This window comes from Chiloscyllium punctatum, chromosome 11, assembly GCF_047496795.1.
Source record: "Chiloscyllium punctatum isolate Juve2018m chromosome 11, sChiPun1.3, whole genome shotgun sequence".
Taxonomy (NCBI): domain Eukaryota; kingdom Metazoa; phylum Chordata; class Chondrichthyes; order Orectolobiformes; family Hemiscylliidae; genus Chiloscyllium; species Chiloscyllium punctatum.
In genome coordinates this window covers 93,119,171-93,126,943 of record NC_092749.1, presented here as the reverse complement: position 1 = coordinate 93,126,943, position 7,773 = coordinate 93,119,171, and positions in this window count along the sequence as shown.

The window sequence follows — 7,773 nt, the reverse complement described above, 5'->3', positions numbered from 1 at the left end:
CCTGCCTATCTCCTTTTACACCTATCCACTCCACCCTCTCCTCCCTGACCTATCACCTTCATCCCCTCCCCCACTCACCCATTGTACTCTATGCTACTTTCTCCCCACCCCCACCCTCCTCTAGCTTATCTCTTCATGCTTCAGGCTCACTGCCTTTATTCCTGATGAAGGGCTTTTGCCAGAAACGTCGATTTCGAAGCTACTTGGATGCTGCCTGAACTGCTGTGCTCTTCCAGCACCACTAATCCAGAATCTGGTTTCCAGCATCTGCAGTCATTGTTTTTACCTCTACTTGAACTGTTAATCTTTCAGAAATTACATTGGATTTGTTCCAGCATTTATGTTTTCTTTAATGTCAGTTTTTATTCTTAATGTCTTAGAAGCCATGTTATCTTTAAGCATCAAAAGAATATTATAAAATTTGTCAAAAGACACTTTTTTTTTGCTGTTTGTTGATGCTAGGTTTTCGTATGCGTGATATGTGTTTCAGACTCCTGTCACCCACCCTTCGAGAAGAAGTAGGAAAGGGGGAGAGTTTGGAGGTTGAGTAATTAGAGAGACTGCAGTGTAAGGGAGAAATAAGTTGAGTAGATAGGTCAAAGGTGAGTATCAGTGGGCAGTGAGGAAAGGAGGAAGTGATGGGAAGGGGACATAAGATGTGTGTTTGGGAAGGGAAAGGGTTCTCTGGATGGTCACTCTTATCAATCGCTCCCAACTTAAATGCAGCCTCCAGGTACAACTAGCTCCCTTTCCCATCTTGCTGCATTGTGGGACCCACATTAACTCCTTTACCTTGGCAACGTGCTGCATTAGTCCCTTCCATGTTTATAAAGTCAGCTCCCATTCTAACTGAAGACACATTAACTTATAAATACAATGTTGGCAAGACAGTCTAACTATAAAATCTGTGTATTATTCTTTACATTAAAAATATTAGCACTGTATATTACTAAAATTATAATGGGAAACAAAGAAATGGCAAAGATTAAACTCATTGATTGTATCGGCCTAATATGCTGTGAGATGTAGCTGACCCTGTCACTGAAGAGGAAGAAGAGGGAAGCCTGGCATTGCAGAGGTTAATCGGGAGATGGGAAGGGAGAAAAATGTCCTCATTGGGAGGAAAATGTCCCACAGTGCCGAGGCAAAGACTGAGAAGAATGCAATATCTCCAGCTGTTGCTTAACCTGAGGCAAGATGGTTCCAGTCCCTATGCACAGCATTAGTGAAACTGCCACACAAATGTATCATATTATCTATTAAAGAGAACATCATTTATTTGAAAAGTACATCATCTCAAAGCAATAAAAGTCAAGAATAATAATTTATGAAATGAGCACTCATTTCATTTGACCCGAGTTATTAAGGTACTTGTGCACAGCATGAAGGAATTCTTCCACAGGGATAACAGTGCCCTCTGGTGAAATATTGGGCAATTGCCTTATGGCTCTGCTCAAATCATTTCAATGTACAACCTTATGCCAATCAATTTTGTAGTAAACACATTATCAGCTTCTAGGAACATAAGACATGTAAGAACTGAGCACGAGGTTAATGCAAACTATTAAGATTTACTGCCAAATAAACTAGATACAGAACTCACTTGGGCCTTATTCCATCAGATGTCTATGACTCTATGTGCCCTATATGTGATTTGATGTCATCATGACATAGCTTCTTACACACTTACTCAGTAGCTTTTATAAGAGTCTTGGTACAGTAATACCTTTGCTGTAAAACATTTCCTTCTTCTGCACCTCCTGCAAGTTTTCAGTTCCTATGAATTGTTAACCTAACCACATGAACTATTTACAGTTTCCATCCAACTCCAACTGTAGCACTTCTCCTGTCCCCAAGCTGAGTCACTTTCACTAAAGGTTTCAATTTCCAACAGTGTTCACTGCTTTCTGAGGGAACATGTAGGAGATACATGAAATTACTCCACAAAGGCCAACATCCTGCCACCAAGTCACTCTTTATTTACACATGGAGAGTCCTTGATACTGATCCAGCTTGCTCAGAGCCAGCTCTCAAAGTGATCAGAACCTTCAACACTCCTGTTTTTTTATATGTCAGCCAGGGCTCCCTGATTGGACCAGTTTGGACCCAATCAGGGAACTCATACTCTATGAGTTCCACCTGGCTGACATCATCACAATGACTATAGAACATGCTGTATTTGTTTCCTTGGAAGGTAAACACATTGGCAAGTGAGATAGTAGCTTCTCACAACACACATTACTTGGGCTGTGACACTGAAGTGAACCCTGATGAAGATGAGGAAGTGAAACTTCTCGCCCCTCCCCTTGTACAGTCTAGACAAAGGCTAAAGCACTGGCTGGAAAAGAAATGAAGCACTTTCAGTTCATATAAAGAACTTCAGAGGTGCGATATTCACTGCTGCTGCAATGATGAAGAAATATTCAAGACTTTCCTCAGGAATGAACCTGATAGACAAAATGCTTTCCAGAGAACATTCTGAAGACATTTTGAGAATGAAGAAATTATCATTTCCCTAATAAATCTAGGGCAAGAAGATCTCTTCCTGTAAGTAGTAATACTATTGGCATATTCCATTCAGCTTGAGGCTGCTTCTCTTCCGATAACAACATCTTGGAAACTCCATCAGTGTAAATGAGGGTTCCATCATCAACAATAATGTACAATAAAGGTGAAGATTTGAGGAATCTAGACTCTCAAAGATATCCAAATCAGGACTGGAATTTAAAGGAAGTTATGCAGACTTAAATGAAAGTTGAACTTTAACATCTCATATTTTACCACAGTAACGGGAAGGCCAGTTGCTGTTGGTACTTCTTCAGATAGTTGTGCTGTAACTTTTACTTCTGTCTGATGCTCTGTAACCTCTTTAGATACAGCATAGCACTTGTACATTGCTTTACTACAATATATTCATTTTATTCTATTGTACCATTTCTAATGTGTGACTCTTTCTCTTCCTGAGGTTTGATGGTGCTGTGTGACTGCGAATAGCTGGGGTTTTAGTTCAGCAATCTCTTTTAGATACTTGGACTTCTCCAATCTTGCTTAATTCTAATATTTCCAAGTCTCATTTGAACGTTCTGAAGTAAAGTCACTTTGGCCTCAAAACATTAACTCTATCCCTAAAATAGATGCCTGTCACACACGCTGTTTCTCCAGCATTCTCTTTATTTGTCCTCGGGATGATATTCCTTTCCAGAAGACTGACTCACAGCAATAATGAGTCAATGTCAAATTCTGCTGGAGTTGGAGAAGAAGATTCAATGCTATACACTTTAATAAAGAACATTGCTGATGAGGTTGACATACAGGTTATCTGTGATCTCTTTCCCAATACAGTAAAGTATAGCCTGCAATTGTCCTTTTGCCCTTATTACGGTGCCCCCTGCAGCCTGACGTTTAATGAAAGATGTTTGGAAAAATAAAAGCTTCAACCACAGTGTTGCATCTGAACGAATTGCTATGCCTGTCTCGTACCTAGTTTAAAATTAGTTTTCTTGTTATTCACCTATATTGGAAATCATTTACGGTTACCTTCAAGAGGAATGTTAACTTATTTCTTTGACAGTTGCACTTGGCAGTGATCTGGTTTTAAGCTTTTGTCCCATTGGTGGAACTCCTCTACAGCTGTTTCAGCAAACCCCTTTAAATAGCTTCATTTATATCAGGCATGGAAATAAACAGGTTTTGCATCAATTTGGAATTTTCCAAAATTCCAGTCTTCCATTACAGTTCAGCCCTTTATAAGTTCATCAATCAATGTCCTATAGTGGGAATGATCTGCGAAAACAAGTAATTTATAAGAAGATTCAATAATTTCTCCTGGCTCCTGGCTGCACCAATTAAACTTCTCCTGGTCTATAATATGATTGTTATATTTGGTGGTTCCTTCTTCTATGGTCTGTTTAATCAAAATGGCATAAGCACCACCACAGATTTCATCCAGCAGGTGACTGGATTGGATCCTCCTCATAATCTAAGGGCTTGGGTAAAGGCAAGGTTTTTGGCATCTTCAGCTTTAGCTGTTGATGGCTCCATTGGTGTTCTGCTCTTGTCACTGTTGTGGGTGAATTTCTGAGGTGGATTCTGATGGTTGAAGTCTTTAGTAGTTTATCAGTATTGCACACAGTTTCACTCTCTGTGGTCTGATTGCTGGGCCAACCTTGAAGTCCTTCTCTGTCTGATGCCACTGTTAGCTTCTCCTCAAGCTTTTCCCTTTCTACAGTCTAATTACTAGGCTGCTGTTGCTTTCTGCTACTGCATTTTTTTGTTCAGGCTTTTGGTTACTGTTTTCAGCTGTTTTTTTATGATCTGGTCACTGCTTGCCACCATATAGGAATACTGTTAGCTGGTACTTCACCAATCCTGGATTAGTGGTGCTGGAAGAGCACAGCAGTTCAGGCAGCATCCAAGGAGAAGCGAAATCGACGTTTCGGGTAAAAGCCCTTCATCAGGAATAAAGGCAGTGAGCCTGAAGCGTGGAGAGATAAGCTAGAGGAGGGTGGGGGTGGGGAGAAAGTAGCATAGAGTACAATGGGTGAGTGGGGGAGGGGATGAAGGTGATAGGTCAGGGAGGAGAGGGTGGAGTGGATAGGTGTAAAAGGAGATAGGCAGGTACGACAAGTCCGGACAAGTCATGGGGACAGTGCTGAGCTGGAAGTTTAGAACTAGGGTGAGGTGGGGGAAGAGACCTACATCAGAATTGTAGGACTGATAAGCTGCTATGAACTAACAGCAAATTTTGCATTTGTTTCAAATTTTCATTATTTGCATTGTTTCTTTTATTGAATTCCCAAAACAGCTAAGTAATTGAGATGCTGAGCTGGAAGTTGGGAACTAGGGTGAGGTGGGGGAAGGGGAAATAAGGAAACTGTTGAAGTCCACATTGATGCCCTGGGGTTGGAGTGTTCCGAGGCAGAAGATGAGGCATTCTTCCTCCAGGCGTCTGGTTGTGAGGGAGCGGTGGTGAAGGAGGCCCAGGACCTCCATGTCCTCGGCAGAGTGGGAGGGGAGTTGAAATGTTGGGCCACGGGGCAGTGTGGTTGATTGGTGCGGTTGTCCCGGAGATATTCCCTAAAGCGCTGTGCTCGGAGGCATCCAGTCTCCCCAATGTAGAGGAGACCGCATCAGGAGCAATGGATACAATAAATGATATTAGTGGATGTGCAAGTAAAACTTTGATGGATGTGGAAGGCTCCTTTAGAGCCTTGGATAGAGGTGAGGGAGGAGGTGTGGGCACAGGTTTTACAGTTCCTGAGGTGGCAGGGGAAAGTGCCAGGATGGGAGGGTGGGTCGTAGGGGGGCGTGGACCTAACCAGGTAGTCACGGAGGGAACGGTCTTTGCGGAAGGCGGAAAGGGGTGGGGAGGGAAATATATTCCTGGTGGTGGGGTCTGTTTGGAGGTGGCGAAAATGTCGGCTGATGATTTGGTTTATGCGAAGGTTTGTAGGGTGGAAGGTGAGCACCAGGGGCGTTCTGTCCTTGTTACGGTTGGAGGGGTGGGGTCTGAGGGCGGAGGTGCGGTATGTGGACGAGATGCGTTGGAGGGCATCTTTAACCACATGGGAAGGGAAATTGCGGTCTCTAAAGAAGGAGGCCATCTGGTGTGTTCTGTGGTGGAACTGGTCCTCTCTGGAGAATTAGCTCATCAAGATACTGTTGTCAGTTTGGTTCAGTGGTTAGCACTCCTGTCTTTGAATTTGAATATCATAGATTAAGTTCCACTAAAGACTAGAGTGTATTATCCAGGCTGACACTTTGGGACAGAGGAACTATCTTCTCAGCTTAGCGTTAAAGATGCCAAGGTACTAGTCCAAACAAGAGGAAGAAGGCTCTGTTCTGTGTGCAAGACAATATTTATGTCTCACTCAGTTCCACATATTTTTAACATTATCATATTAGTTTATGGGGATTGAAAGCCATATTCCCACATTACAGCTGTGACTAAACTTCAAAAATACTTCATTGTCTCTAAAACAAATGCTTTCATTGCCAGTGCAATCATTTTTGACGTTTGGGTGCCTGCTTTGTGCCATAGTTTTCCAGCTCTGCTCAGCATCAACATTATTAAACTACTCATGCGATACACATTGGACCTTGGACTTCATAAAGAAAAGAGTTTACCAGCAGCAACTGAAATATTTATGTGTCTTTCCCTGCATGATTTCAGCCTACCTGGCCCCTTCCCTCACCTCTGTTTCCAGGAGACTTAACTTTCAGATCACAATGGGGCAGAAACACAAAACACCCAACTTTGAACGTATTATTTTTAAAGGTGGCTTTCTGTAGCTGGTATCCCTTCACTCTCCATCACAATCCTCAGCAAAATCCAATCAAGCAGAATTTGATATATCTGAAAGTTGTGGCTCTGTTTGTAGGACTTTCTCCTCTGATTTAAAAAGTTGATTGTGCAATTCATACTCCAGTGACTTGAACATAAAATCTAGGCTAATGCTTCCAGTACAGTATGGATGGAGTGCTGTATTTCACCTAAAAATTATTTTTTTCTCTCAAGTGGTTTTATTTGATGAAGATCTGGGGACTTTCCCTCAGTAACCTGGTTAATATTTATCCCTCATTCAACATCATTAAAACATTTCCTAATTATCATCACATTAATTTTTGTGGTATCTCACAGCACACAAATTTATTACTGCATTTCTTCCTATAGTGGAGAGTAATTCATTGACCACAGAATTCTTTAGGACATCAAGAGGCAATGAAAGCCTCTATATAATTACAAGTCTCTTTTTTAGAGTTTTCAATATTTAATTAATATATATTATTTGATTACCTTTTTAAACTAAAATTTCTTTATAAGCACATAGCACAATGCACAATAAATTGAGGGCATTGCCTCTGATATTACATAATTTAACTCTCTTATCCCTCTCCCAAACCAAGTATCACAGCCAAAGAGACCAGCCTAATCCCTGACCTGTACAGACCTAACAGCTCCCAACTGGAGGGGTTAGCTCACCATAATTCACCTCAGTGCCCTGGAGTAGGGAGAGAAACATTGGACTATTCTTGCTTTCAAGAGACTTGCTGAAAATGGCTGTGCAGACATCAAATGTGAGCTTGGTTCTGATGCACCCTGCACAGGAATTGGTTGCCATGGTTTACTTGCCTCAGTTCAAGCTTAAATGGACATCTGTGTTAGTTATAATGAACATTCAGGACATATAGATTTGGCCTTCACCAAAGAGTCTGTACATTCCAAGGAAATAAGTGGGAAAAGTTGATGTGGACATATTTTATTTAAAAGTTTGCTCAAAGCACTTTACTTATAAACACTAATTGTTGATTTCTATTTAAACAAGTCTACCTGTGCCTGGAAGTATGATGTTCAATATTAGGCAGAAGACAGCCATTGACCGGCTCATGCAGGGGATAGCTCCAGTGATCTTGGTTGGCTTCATCTCAGGGTCATCTGTGTCATTCGCTGAATCCTCCTCTTCCTTTTGCAAGACTCCCCGGACCAATGACACCAGGTTATTTCTGGAATCAGTGAGAGAGGCTCTCCTGAGATCGAGGTGAGCTATAGACAGCCCATCCCAGAGGTTCACTGGTCGACATCCCAATCCAGGATTTTGTTTATCATGAGAGGGTGTCTCCGGGATGTGGGAGATGAAAAACGTTGGACACCTCTTGTTGATACTCATATTTTCTTCAAACATTTGTTTTGAAAAAACAGGATCCCTACACTGTTGTCAAATCTGCAATACTTAACTTTTAACTTGTCACTGCTCAGTTTCTCATGCCACTTAG